Below are 14357 nucleotides of genomic sequence, written 5' to 3'. Positions count from 1 at the left end.
TAGACCCACAGACACAGAAAACAAACTTATGGTTACCAAAGGGGAAAGGAGTTGGGGAGGCATAAATTAGGAGGTTGGGATTAACGTATACACACTGCTGTGTATGGAATAGATGAGCAACAAGGACCTACTGTACAGCACAGGGAACTAGACGCAATATTTTATAGTAACCTCTAAGGAAAAAGAATCTGAAAAAAAAAAGTATGTATATGTATGTATAATTGAATCACTTTGCTGTACACCTGAAACTAACACAACTTTGTAAATCAACTATACTTCAAAAAAAATTTTTTTAATGAAATTTAAAAAAGAAAATGCTTATGAATGTGAACTTAAAAAAACCCAAAAAACAAAAAAAAAAATAAAATTGGTCATAGCTTTATTCAAACGAGTAAAGTTTTAGCTGGTAGTAAGGCAAAGCACTGGTCATTAACATTTATTTATTTCCTAGTTAGATATATTTTTAACAGTAAGAGCAAGGATAAGTGCTATGATCTTCAGCAGTCCTTAACTTCCTTATGCCTCATTTGTAAAATGAAGATGAAGATGCTAGTACCTGTGTCAAAGAGTTGTTTTGTGCATTAAATGGCATAATGGACAAAAGATCTATGAATGGCACTTAAATAAATGCTAAATATTCTCAGCTATCAGGGAATGCAAATTAAGACCCCAGTGAGATACCACCAACCACATCCACTAGAATGGCTAAAATTATAAAGATTGACAATACCAAGTTTTGCTGAGGATGTGGAGCAACCAGAACTCCTTGTTGATGAGCGTGTAAATAGTACAACCACTTTAGGAACAGGTTTGGCAATTTCTTAACTAAACATGCACCCAGAAATTCTGCTACTAGGTGGAGCCCATGAGCAATGAAAATATACTTCCACAAGAAATGGTCATAGCAACTTTATTCAGAATTGCCCAAAACTAGAAACAGTAGAGATGTTTATCAATAGAATAGATAAAGCAGCATATTCACATAATGGAATGCTACGCAATACGCACAGATGATTGTCAAACACTGTGATTGACTTATATGAAGATCTATGGTAAATGAAACTAATCTTTGGGTAGGATTGGCTGAGAAAGAACATGAGTAAATAACAGATTTAAATTAGGTTTATGCATTTGTCGATACTCAGTGAATATACACTTAAGTTTTGTGCATTTATTGAAAGTTACAAATTTCACCTAAAGAAACCCTAAAAAGCCTAAAAACAAATAAGAGTTTAGTTCATGGTACACACGCTGATGTGTTTAAGGGAAATTGCAGGTGTCTACAATTTACTTAGAAATGAAATGCATCAAAAAATGATGGACAGACGAATAAATGTGATAAAGTAAGTAGAGGAGAATGTTAATGGTAGAATCTAGGTGATGATTGTATGTAAATTTTTTTCAACTTTTCTGTGTGCTTAAAAGTTTTTATGGTAAAATGTTGGGGGAAGATAAGTGTTAGCTTTATTCCAAAAATGTTATTAACATTTAGTTTTTGATTTTAAGTTTAAAAAATATTTTAAAGACATTTTCATGTATAAATGAAAAAATCTTATTCTATTTTACCACTGTGTGGTAGAATAATACAGAAATACTAATTTCCAAAACAGCATTGCACAAGAACACATGAGGTCAAGATCTTTCAATGAAAACACTGTGCCATTTCAGCAGATTCCATAATGGATTTTACTTGAGAAACTATCCCTTTATTGGCCTCTAAGACCTTTTGCTTTCATTTGAGACTGATTTTGTGCAAAGGATGAATGACTTTCCCCTTCTTTTGTTATACAATAAAGCAGAAAAAAAGAGAAATCAGAAATATACACCTTGCAAGTTGTCTCACCATAAGAAGAAAACACATTTTTTCCTTTTCTTTTTCCAGGTGGTAGAGGTATTGTTAGCTCGAGGGGCAAATAAAGAGCACAGGAATGTTTCTGATTGCACACCTCTAAGCCTGGCTGCTTCTGGTGGCTATGTGAACATTATCAAAATATTACTAAATGCAGGAGCTGAGATTAATTCTAGGCAAGTTTTATTCTCTCTCTCCAAGTCCCTTAACAGTGTTATGTTAAAGATATTTGTAGAACACTTTTTTTAATGCCATATTTAGGAAATGCCTTCATTACAAATTTAGAATTCAAATTTAAGTGTTTAAAACTGTTGACATAGAACTTGAAAAAATTATCAATTACTTTATTTCTTATAATAAACGTAAACACATCTGTCTTATGTTTTTATTAAGCAAGCAAGTATATACTTTAGAATGGAAAGTTCATTTTTAATAATGACTTAATAATTTATCACTTTTCAGCCCAAGTCATTATGCTGAATGAGATACAGAAAGTATTCTAGTTCTGGGTAGTAAAAGATTTGTAGTGTAGTCTTGGTAATATCTCAAAGATTTAGTAGGGCTGAGAAGAATGATTCTTTTAAATAATTCTGCAGAATAAAGAATCTTAAATCCTAAGATAGAATTCTATATTATCATCTAGTTTTTGTGGGACATTTAAAAACTATATTTTTCCCTTTGTTCTCCCCATACTTCCACCCCCAGAACTGGTAGCAAATTGGGTATTTCTCCTCTGATGTTAGCAGCTATGAATGGGCACACAGCTGCCGTTAAGCTCCTGTTAGACATGGGCTCTGACATAAATGCTCAGAGAGAAACCAATCGGAACACTGCCCTTACCTTAGCCTGCTTCCAAGGAAGAACTGAAGTGGTTAGTCTTCTGCTTGATAGAAAAGCAAATGTGGAACACAGAGCTAAGGTAAGAAAAAGTCTGAGATTTACCCATGGATTTATTGCTTTGACATTTAAGGTGTACATTAGCAATATGCTAATTATACTTCTAGTACTTTGTAGTAACATTGATCTCCTACATATATATTTAAACAGAAATCATTCTGTATGACTCAGTTAAGCATGAACTCTTGAAAATACCTCAGCAATAGATTTTTATAGGTGATAATGACATGGGGGTTATCAGCTGAAAACTGTGTAGTATTATGAAAGAGAAGAGAGGGAGCATTTATTAAGTGCCAGTTATATGCCAAGTACATGTGTCTTAAAAGTTTTACCAACAAATGGACATTGGGTAGAATCATCTGCTTTCAGTAGACCTCACTGTAACTGAGAGAGGTTAGCAGTGTCAGTGCTGAAATTTAGTCGTGAATTTTGTAATAGCTATACCGTATTGCTCCCCCAGATCGTTGTTCTTTAACATTTTAGTACTTTCTGGTCTCTTACGTGTTGTTTTTTGTTTTTCACTAAACCTAGACTGGCCTCACCGCTAATGGAAGCTGCCTCTGGTGGATATGCAGAGGTGGGCCGAGTTCTTTTGGATAAAGGTGCTGATGTTAATGCCCCTCCAGTGCCCTCCTCGAGAGATACAGCTTTAACTATAGCAGCAGATAAAGGGCATTATAAATTCTGTGAGCTTGTCATTGGCAGGTATGATGCTACCATACCCTTCATATATGAACATGGTGTTACTAGTGATTACTATTCTCTGTGCAAATTGAACTATTAAAAAATCAAATGTGATTACTTCTATAAACTGCAGTGTATTTTTTTTGTTTTAAACTTACCTCTATTATTTTCCACCCATCCAGAGCTATGCTGCATTGTTTAATATATTTCAGTGCAATCTTGAAATACTTCTTTTCTTCCTTTTTTGTCTGTGTGTATACTTTTAAAGTACTATAATAAGCTATTTGAACATCCAGCTATTGTCATCCATAGTCACATCTCCCACACAGTTTTGCAGAGATATCACCTTAAGTCTTGTTAAGTCTGGCAATAATCTAAGGCTTCATTGTTGATTTTCTTGTTCTTTATGGTAATTAGGGCTTTTAAGAGACACTTATGGAACTGTTCAAGATATAAGATAGAGTCCAGGATATTTTTTGTTTTCAGTCACTTAGGAGTTACTTGCGAGTCTTTCAAAGTTGCTTGTATGCTAATTGGATTTCCTACTTTAACAGTCTGAAAGACTTTTGCATGGTGTCCTAACAGTAGTAATGAGTAGTAGCTACTATCAACTAGTTATTTACCATGAGTCTTATCTACCATGATGCCCACTGAGTGCTAAACCTTCATGTTATTTTAAGATTCATTCTTTTATGAAGCCACATAATATAAATACATGAATACAAATAATCTGAAAGATATAATCGCCTCATAGGATACTGTTTATGCTCTAGGATACTGTTTAATATATTATGATATTAACAAGATGTACCATTATTTTTCACTAAAGAAAATTTTACATTTTCTCAGGATTTGAAGCTCAGAATTATACAGAGTCATTATTTTTAAAATAAGAAAAGCCATTATTGATGTATCGTTAGTTTTGATTCAGTGGCTTTTAATTTGATGACTGGAAATTCTTTGTAATATAATTCTGAGAGAGAAATATATTTTAGTCCTATATATTTTAAACAATTTTTTCCTTTACAAAATATTTTCACAAAATTCATAGTTGATTTTTATTATTATCTGTGTCATTTCATTTAAAAGTGATATTTGTGTCATTCATTTAGATGTGCTCACACTGATGTACGTAACAAGAAGGGGAACACTCCATTGTGGCTGGCAGCAAATGGTGGACACCTTGACGTGGTTCGGTTACTGGTGCCAGCAGGTGCAGGTGTGGATGCAGCTGATAACCGCAAGACAACTCCTCTTATGGCAGCATTTAGAGAAGTAGAAGTCTTTCATCCTCAGTCACTTGGATATTTTTCACTTAGGCTAGGAAGTGCATAATTTAATGATCACTAAAGACTCTCATTTTAGGATCTAACAGTAGTGATGAAAGCAGTAAAATAATAAGCAAATAATCACTCTGATGGCAACATTGAAAGGTAGATACAGGCATGCCAGAAAAGCCATTAATAGTATCCATATTGGATGTCAAAGCTAAGTAAACTTTTAAAAAGTTGTTCTAAGTAGTATTTGCAAAATCTAGTTGCAATCTTAATCTTTCACAAAATATAAATCCAACTAAGAGTAATTAATTACTTGTTTATGAATGAGTGTTTTCTTGTATTAGCACAGCAGAGAAAAATTTAACTTAAATTGATTTCATTTTTAATTATTCATTTTAATTTCTAGGAAAAAAGGAAAAATGAAAATTCAGCTGCCAGTATTTGAAACCTTCAGAAGTAGAAATAAATCTTGTGAAATTGAAACTTTCTGTAATGCATAGCACAGAACTGTGTATAAGTAATTTGATTTAATGTTTTGGTTGATCTCTTAAATGCAGGTCTGATTTGTTATTGGGGAAGCCAGACTACTATTCCAGGGATTATAATTTTGAGTTTTGTCATTCTGTAGGTATAATTTTGAGTTTTGTCATTCACGTAGGTAAAATCTCTTAGAGATTCCAAATTACTTTGTTGTGTTGAAAATTTTTAATATATAAATTGTAAAAAATCATCTTTTCCTTTTTCTCTTATTCTTCTCTCTGACTCTTGTTCTTTATACCACCTCCTCCCTGGGTGTTCTAGACTACCTTCCCACTGACTCTCTGAATTTTTTTTTCCTCACTAATCAAACTTATTCTCAGTGGCTACCTACCTCTTCTCCAAGCAAGCTAGCATATCAAGTTTATCATCCAAACCATTTCACTATGTTAGTATCCTCTTCAAGTACCTTTTCATGTCTCCCCAGTCTCTGTAATCCTTTGAAATCCAATCTTAGTTTGTTATTCAAAGCCCAATCTAGTGCTTTTAGAACTCATCTCCCATTGAGTCCCTAATGTGGAGTCTTCTCCTTGCTTGGTCTTTTGTCACTGTCTCTCATAGCACCTTTGTTCTCATCTTGGGAATGCCCATGTCCTTCCTCATTCTTCCAAAATTACTCATTCTTTGGGTACAGTGTAAATCTCCCCTTCTACAGAAACTCTTCCCATTCCATTTGAGCTCACATTGAGATACCTAATCTCTTAAAGGTTGTAGAAATTCTACAATTCATTATTATCTTTATCATTTATTTTGACAAATATATATTGTTATTACCTTAACATCTAACATGCATATATCTCATCTTTTCAAATAGACTTAGCTCCTTAAGAAAGGCACTTAATCTTTTATACTCTTTGTATTCATTCCATTATTTATTTTCTTAGTACCTACCATGTACAACTGTAATTGTTGGCATATTACATTGTACAGATTCCAACTGTTGCATTTTGTACAAAATGTAATAATCAGGGATCCACACACAAAGTCAGGTAGCTGTATGAGTTGTCCCATATAAATAGTTTAAATACTGTAGAAGTGTTGGTGAGATATCAAGGACAGGTGCAAATGGCATTTAAGCTATTCATTAAAAGATAGGGATAGTTCAAAAGGATGCAGATGAGAAGGAAGAAATAAATGCAATAGAGGAAATGTACTAAATATAAACAGATGTTTATTCATCTGTTTATATGTGTTGTGTCAGTAGTAGTGTGGATTAGAGAAAGTAGAGAGCCTCTTGAAGGCTGGTCTAAAGATTTTGAACTTAGTGAACTGTGTTACAGTGAATAATATAATCATCGCTCAAGCTTTAAGAAAGTGTATGTTATTTGTTTTGCACTACCTAGTATAGTGCTATGCATTCAGTTTTTATCTCAAAGAAAGAACAAAATTGTTATTTCTGCTCTCTTAATGCTTAGAATTGAAACAGCATACTCAGTTCTAACGAATTAGCTAGAAAAAAAAGATGAGGTTTTTCTTTTCTTTCACACATATCCTGCATTTCTTCATACTGACTTTATTGTTTTTTTAAATTCAGAATGGTTTAGAATTTTAGGTCACGTTATTCTGTATTTTTTTTTGGAGGGTAGGATGAAAATGAACAATGTAGATTTATCTAACTTATTAGAACCAAAGCCTGTCTCTTTTTCATTTAAAGTGCGAATAATACCCAATTTAAGTCTTTATTTTGTGGCACTAATGTTAATGGAATCTTAGTTAAGACAGACTAGATTCACTGAATCCTGATAGAGTCTGTTTTCAGTCCGACATTAATATCTTTTTTTTAGGGTCATGTGAAGGTGGTACGCTACTTAGTCAAAGAAGTCAATCAGTTTCCATCAGATTCTGAATGTATGAGATACATAGCAACGATCACTGATAAGGTAATATACTGATTAAATTCATCCCCATTATATGAGCTTGGGATCCCATTTGGCTTTTTATATATATGTATATTCCACACTAAGATAAAACAAGTCTTAGTTTGAGCAATAATGTGTGGTACATAGCAATTTTCATTTATCTAGTATTTGGGAATGAAGTATAATATTTAAGAAACTCTTCAGATGATTTACTTACCTCATGAAGTAATAAAACATTTTCTGTTTTAGAATTACTTTATCTTTTTAAATAGTACTTAAGCTAATTTAATTTTAATATAAATACTAAACTATCTAAAGCAAATTATTGTTACTATTCATTAGTGCTATAATCTATCCAGACAGATATCTCTTCTGAGAGGAACAAGTCAGTGGATTCTTTTTAGACCTAAACAAAAATTAACACAGTACTTTTAATTATGGTCAAGAAAACTCTTAACATGTTCAGCATAATATAAAAGTTGGAGTAACTGTCAGTTTAAGAATGAATTTGCTAGGATTTTTGCAGGGAAAGTACGGAAAATAAAATAAATCCCTTTAGAATTCTAGTTGAGATCAAAATATTTGAATAAATCCTAAGACATACCTCTGAAAATCTAAAAATGTCTTTCATTTTCTCAGCAGTTATCACATGATAGTGAACAGCTTTTTCCCATAAGTTTTATTTAACATAGCTAATCCACTGTCTTGCCTGCCTGTAGATTCATTTATGACAATTAATATTCCTGGATACCCCTTATGGAAGGGGGGCAGAGATTAAAAATAAAGCTTTTGTCTTCATAGGGAAATATCCCTTTCCTGTCAAAAAGTGTATGTGCAAAGAATGAAATCACTGAGATAAGTCTATAAATACATGCTTTTTATGAATGATTCTAGCACAAGAAGTTATAGCAACAAAGCTTAAGTATTTGAGAACAGTTCTTGCCAAATAAGTATTTTAAATTGTTTTAAACCCATTTTCTTTTGTTGACATTGACCTTTTCCTTTAGCCCATTAACCAGCTGACAGATTACTGCAGCTCTATTTGCAGTATGATTTCTCATATTTAAATTACAGGAGTAAATAATTTTAGTACCAGTCAAATGGATATTATTTTGAAGAACAATAGAGGCTCTTTGCTTATGTATTTTTAAAAATATACCATTTAAGTTATGTTTTTATTTGCACTGTTGTTTTGCCCTACTACTGATCTTTATTGCTTATGTTCATTCAAGTACCTCAATTAATATTTTCATGTTTTCAGGAATCTCTAAATGTTAATTTTTTGAGTCTGGAAACATCTTAATTTTTCATTTTAGGAGATGCTGAAGAAGTGTCACCTTTGTATGAGTCGATAGTACAAGCCAAAGATAGACAGGCTGCTGAAGCAAACAAAAATGCCAGCATTTTATTAGAGGAGTTAGACTTGGAAAAGGTAATGGTAACCTTTACATATGAAAAATACCTACTTTTTTCCTTTCAGCTTCTTTTCCTCCTAATTTGTAATCTGTGGTTTCTTGTTTCATTTTGGTTTTGCTTTAAATTATGTACATGGTTTTCTCTCCAAGTTTGGCTCAAATAGTGGAGAGAATTATGAGTATTTTAAACATCATTATATCGTGAAAATAGTTTTCTTTATAATCAAATTAACAAAATGTTATTGTAGGAATTGCATTGATCTGCAAGTCAGGGAACCTAGCCTCTAATGCTCAATTATCTCAACTGTTCTCTTAATCCCCATCCAAGTCTGTACTTCATTGATCGTAGACCTTGTAATTTGTTGCCAACGGATTTATCAGAAGTACCAAATACACTACGAAGGCATACACTACCAAGCCATGACCAACTAGTGAAATACGACCAGTTGATGGAATGTTTAATGCGTACCTTTTTATTTTATTTTATTTTTATAAAATTGTACAATTTAAATGCATGAAATTTATTGTATATCTATTATTTTTTAACATCTTTATTAGAGTATAATTGCTTTACAATAGTGTGTTAGTTTCTGCTTTATAACAAAGTGAATCAGCTATACATATACATATATCCCCATATCTCCTCCCTCTTGCGTCTCCCTCCCACCCTCCCTATCCCACCCCTCTAGGTGGTCACAAAGCACCGAGCTGATCTCCTTGTGCTATGCAGCTGCTTCACACTAGCTATCTATTTTACATTTGTTAGTATATATAAGTCCATGCCACTCTCTCACTTCGTCCCAGCTTACCTTTCCCCCTCCCCGTGTCCTCAAGTCCATTCTCTACGTCTGCGCCTTTATTCCTTTCCTGCCCCTTAATGCGTACCTTTTAAAATGGATGATTTCTCTTGTATTTTTCTCTTTCAGGCACGCTACAGTATCATTCCCATTTATTCCCATGGGGAGTAAAACACTCCAAACAAATGTACAGTTTGGGCAGTCCCATAGCTGCTTCTTTACTCTCTGTTCCTATCAATAACTGTACTCTAGAATGTAATAGTAGGAAAAGAATTGGTTGGTATTGAATATTATGGAATATATATTCTGCCGTATTTCATCTTTTTTAAAAAGGTTAAAAATGCTATGAAATTTAACATACACTTTTTAGATTTATAAAGGATATGCAGTGATAGTGGGGGCTGGGGCCCCCGACCCCCATGCAGTTGAAAATCAATATGTAACTTTACACTTGGGCCCTTCGTATCTGCAGTTTCAAGCCTATGGATTTCAACCAACCACAGATTATGTAGTACTGTAGTACTTATTTAAAGAATCCGCATAAAGTGGGCCTGCACAGTGCTGTTCACAGGTCAATTGTATATATAACATTTTTCATTTGAGTCAGGTCCATTCTTTTTAATTAGACTTACTGACTTTGTTAAGCTATATATTTCATCTCACATAAAGAAAATATGAATTATTTTAAACATTTTGTTCTAAAGTCAATGTGAAAATACACTATTATTTTCTGAAAAATATATTTAAAATCAGAGTTCTTCATTTTAACAACTTCCTAGTTTAGATTCTGATCAAATGAAAATTAGCTTTTTTGGCCACTTTGAAGTTTTAATTGAATATGAACACATTGAGAACAGATATTGTTATAATTATTGTAACTGTTACTTTATCTATTTTTAATATTCAGTTTCATCAAATATTTATTTAATGTTTACTAAATACCAGGCAATGAAATAGGGCCAAGTTGTATGACAGATTATGTATTATTTGAGTCTTCTCTGTAAGAAATATTATTACCCTCATATTACAGATGGAGAAACTGAATCTATGGGAAGTTAAGTAACTTGCCGAAGCTAGGCTAAGATTTAAATCCACTTTTTTTATTCTAAATTCCCTGCTTTCCTCTCCTCCCTTAATTGAAGTCAACCTACCTTTTAGTGCTTTCTCCTTATAATATTATAATATCCTGTTTTTGCATTACTCTCTCGTTTTTAGATGTTAGAATCGCTAAGTAATAGTTATTTCATAATATTGTTTCTTTTTGCATTTTTATAAATCTTAGAAGGCATCCTTTCTATAGCTGAGACATAGATATCTGTTCTTAAATAAAATCTTTAATTGTTTCATACCTTTGTTGTTTATACGTTACATGAAATACATTTAGAGATTTACTTGCATACCTGTGGATCACAAAGTCAAGAAGCAGCTTTTAGGAATGTCCTATTGTGCATGTCTATTCTCAATCAACTTCAATGATTTTTTTTCTTTTTTCTTTATTACAATAATGTGTTCAGTTTAAACTGTGAACTATGCAAAGATAACTAAAAGAAAAGCATACGCCATCATTGTAAGGTAACTGAAGTTCAAAACCTGGTATGGTAATTAACTAAAAGTCCTCACTTCTAACCTTTAAAGCCTTTTAAGACCTTACATGTTCTGCCCACTCACACCACTTCTTACACCTGTCTGATCTTATTTTACTACTTTCTCTTGGTCACTTTGCTCTATCCATAATGACCATCCTTTTTGCTCTTGCTATGCCTTCTGCCTTGAATGTCACTTCACTTGCCTCATATTTTAGTCTCCCTTTTACATTCTTCCTACTCTTCTTCCCTTCTTTATTTTCATCTTCTAACATTCTAAATACTGTATTTTACTTAGTTATCTTGTTTGTCTCTCTCTACCACTAGATTGTGTGAACTACAAAATGGTGCCTGGCATGTTAGTAAACATTTGTTGAACAAATAAATATCCATGTATATGAAAACTGTACTTTTTAAAAATTAGAATCATGCGAACACATTACTCTAATACTTGCTTTTCGCTCTCTCAATAAGTGAAGAATATTGTCAACTGATAGTGATTTATAACTGCATAATATACTCCATAGTAGGTTTGTTTCCAGTTTTGTTACTACAAATAATGTTGCAATAAATATCATTATACATATTTCTTTATATTTTGGTGCTTTTATTTTTATGGAGTAAGTTTCTTCACTTGGGTCAGTATATTTTAAATTTGATACTTTCAGAATATTTTCCTACTACCATCAGCAATACGTAAGTGTTGTTTCCTTGAATTCTTGCCAGTCTTTCTTAACCTAGATGTTCATGCTTGCAGAGCCTCAGGTTTAAAGCAATTCAAAAGGAACTTCTTTCAATGTCATTGCATATTTTCCAGTATTAATTCCTAATCATAAATTAATTAGATGCAAATTCTTCTGCATGCACTGATACTTTATAAACAGTTTTGAATGGGGATGGTACATAGAATTCTAGACTGTGGACGAGACTCTTCTTTCCTGAACTCCAGCCCCTTTCTATTTCTATTTAAAAAATGATCAGATTGAGATAGGGTTTGGTTCACTATTTTTTATGCATGATTTACATCTGGAAAAATACACTGTTTTGCCTTTTGAGGCTCAGTACATTCTGGCTCCACCATTTCTGATTTAGAAGTATCATTGGAGTGGTCTTGTCTGGTTTGACTTGGATGCTCTGCATGGGTAACTTACTGCTTGTGTGAAAATGCTCCTTTGATCAACCTTTCTAATTTGAAAATGTTGGGTAATAGGTTTGTAAACATTGCTGCTGAGAATACTGCTCATTATATTCATCAGATTCCCTTGTCTCCTTATGCAGCAAACACTATGTGGAAGAGCCCCTGCTCTAGAGCAGTGCATCTGGTCTAACTGTGGAATACTCTGGCAGTTGATTGCTTCTTCTCTTAGGACATTAACAACTAGGTTATATTTTGGGCTGTTAGAATCCATAGTGGGTATTATTGGTCTGCATTTTTAATGTTTTACCCCTCTACTTTATCACTTATTGTTTCTTCTCTTTGTAAACTTTTATAATCTTTTAGGGAGCTACGTATGGTATATTTTTAAAATATTCCTCATAGATGTTTTCAGTTGGGTTTTTTGCCACCACTGAAGCTATTAATATGCCCACCTCACAATCTCAGTTTCATACATTTCATTCTCTGATTATCGCCTCTTGTCTTTTCAGCTTTACTCCCTCTAGAATTCTAACTCCAGCAATCCTAAAAACATTCTGTCTACCAATAAATTGTAGGATCCATTTATCGTACCACCCTTCACTGGCCTTACTCTTTTCTTTCTCCTTATTCTTAACTGAAGCCTAGTAACTAAAGGTGTCTAAGGAAAAAAAAGCATTCAACCTTGATGACTAATTTGACTTTAAATGTGTGACAGTGAACCCTTTAATGCTGCCCAGTAGTCATACTATATATTTCCCTAGTTTAATTTATTCTCCCATTCTTCTAGACCATTCTTTCTTTCTCCTTTATCCTGTGACTTCTGGTACATCCTCTTCTTCAACCTCAGTTGATGACCTTGCATGCTACTTCCGTGAGAAAACTGAAGCACCAGAAGAAAACTGCCAGAGACTTGCCCTACCTCATCTTCCCAACCCACCAAGCCCTGTACCCATATATTTCCTACCAATTACTAGATAAACTTGGAGCCAATCCCTCCATTTGTGAACTACATCATATTTTCTGTCTGCCATCCCTTACTCAGAAACATTGTTGTGGCAGTTTTCTTTTCTTCTATATCATTTTCCCCCTCTCCTGGATCATCCTCATCATCATATAAGCTTCTTTATCCAATCTTAAAAAAAACTTTTGATTTTTCCAACACGTACCTCCCCGCCCCCCCATTTTCAGCTACAAGCCCATTTCTGCTCCCATTTGCAGCAAAACTTGTCTATTTTGGGTATTCCAATTCTTTTTTGTCTTGAATCTACTCCTACCAGGTTCTCACTGCTACAGCTCCACCAAAACTATGCCTTTACGGTCTTTGGGGACTCTCACTAGCTAAATCCAGTGATTATGTCTCTATCCTTATCGTACTAAGCCTAATAACACCTGACATACTCTATTTACTTGGACTCCATTACACTACACACTCTTGGCTTTTCTCTTATCTTCCTGAATGTTCCTTCTGTATCTCTAGTTCCTCCTCTTCTCCCCTCTGAGTTGGCAAGTCATTTAGCTTATTACATGATGTTCTTTATCCACTGGTCATCTCATCCTGCTTCTTACCTTTAAATATAATCTAGCTGATCCCAGATTTATATCTTTAGCCCAGACCTCTTCCCTACATTCCAGTCTCTTATATCTAGCTAGCTACTCAACATGTCCTTTTGGATACCTAATTAGACATCTCATACTTCTGTTCAAATGTGAACTCCTGATCTTTGCCCACTCCAAACCCACAGCTCTGTCTTGTAATTGCTCCGGCTAAAGATATTGATATCATGCTTGATTTCTCTCTGTCCTCCATTGTGTTGGAAAATCTAGTTACCTTTGCCTTAGAACTATATCTAGGATCCTAGTCACTGTTTATCACTTCTCACCCTGATTCAAGTCATTAATATCATCTTTTACCTGTATTTCCACAGTAGTCATTTAACTGGTCTCCCTGATTCCATCATTGCTCTGCAGTCTGTTCTCTGTTTAACTCTCAGAGTGATCCTCTATATCACTTAAATCAAATCACTCTTTTGCTCAAAACCCTACAGTGCCATTTCCCTCACAGTAAAAGATAAAAAGTCTTTAAAATGCCCCGTGGGACCTTAGGTGATGAGGTCTCCTGATATGCTTTCTGAAAGTCATTTTCTATTATTCTCAACCAGACTGGCCTACTTAAACATTCCAGGCCTACTTGAACATACAGCTTATATACTTACTGTTCTCTTTGCCTGCTCTACTTCAAATCTTTTAAATGTTTACTTAAACTTCACCTTCATGTTCCCCTGCATGTCCCCATATACACACTTCTCTTCCTCTGCTCCAGT

The 14357-nt window shown here is 33.8% G+C and overlaps 1 pseudogene across 1 annotated transcript in view; it reads left to right on the top strand.

The window, feature by feature from the left end:
* LOC309636475 (ankyrin repeat domain-containing protein 17-like) overlaps nt 1-14357 on the top strand; it is a 98730-nt pseudogene that overhangs the window by 61025 nt on the left and 23348 nt on the right. The window contains exons 21-26 of the transcript XR_014268512.1: nt 1883-2025; nt 2555-2768; nt 3278-3451; nt 4543-4705; nt 7029-7124; nt 8420-8535. The product of XR_014268512.1 is annotated as an ankyrin repeat domain-containing protein 17-like (transcript). The remainder of the gene's footprint in view (nt 1-1882; nt 2026-2554; nt 2769-3277; nt 3452-4542; nt 4706-7028; nt 7125-8419; nt 8536-14357) is intronic.

Source organism: Balaenoptera physalus (genome assembly GCF_965194825.1).
Source record: "Balaenoptera physalus genome assembly, chromosome: 10".
NCBI classification, from domain to species: domain Eukaryota; kingdom Metazoa; phylum Chordata; class Mammalia; order Artiodactyla; family Balaenopteridae; genus Balaenoptera; species Balaenoptera physalus.
The sequence above is the reverse complement of the archived record's forward strand: the minus strand, read 5'-3'. Positions and strand labels throughout refer to the sequence as shown.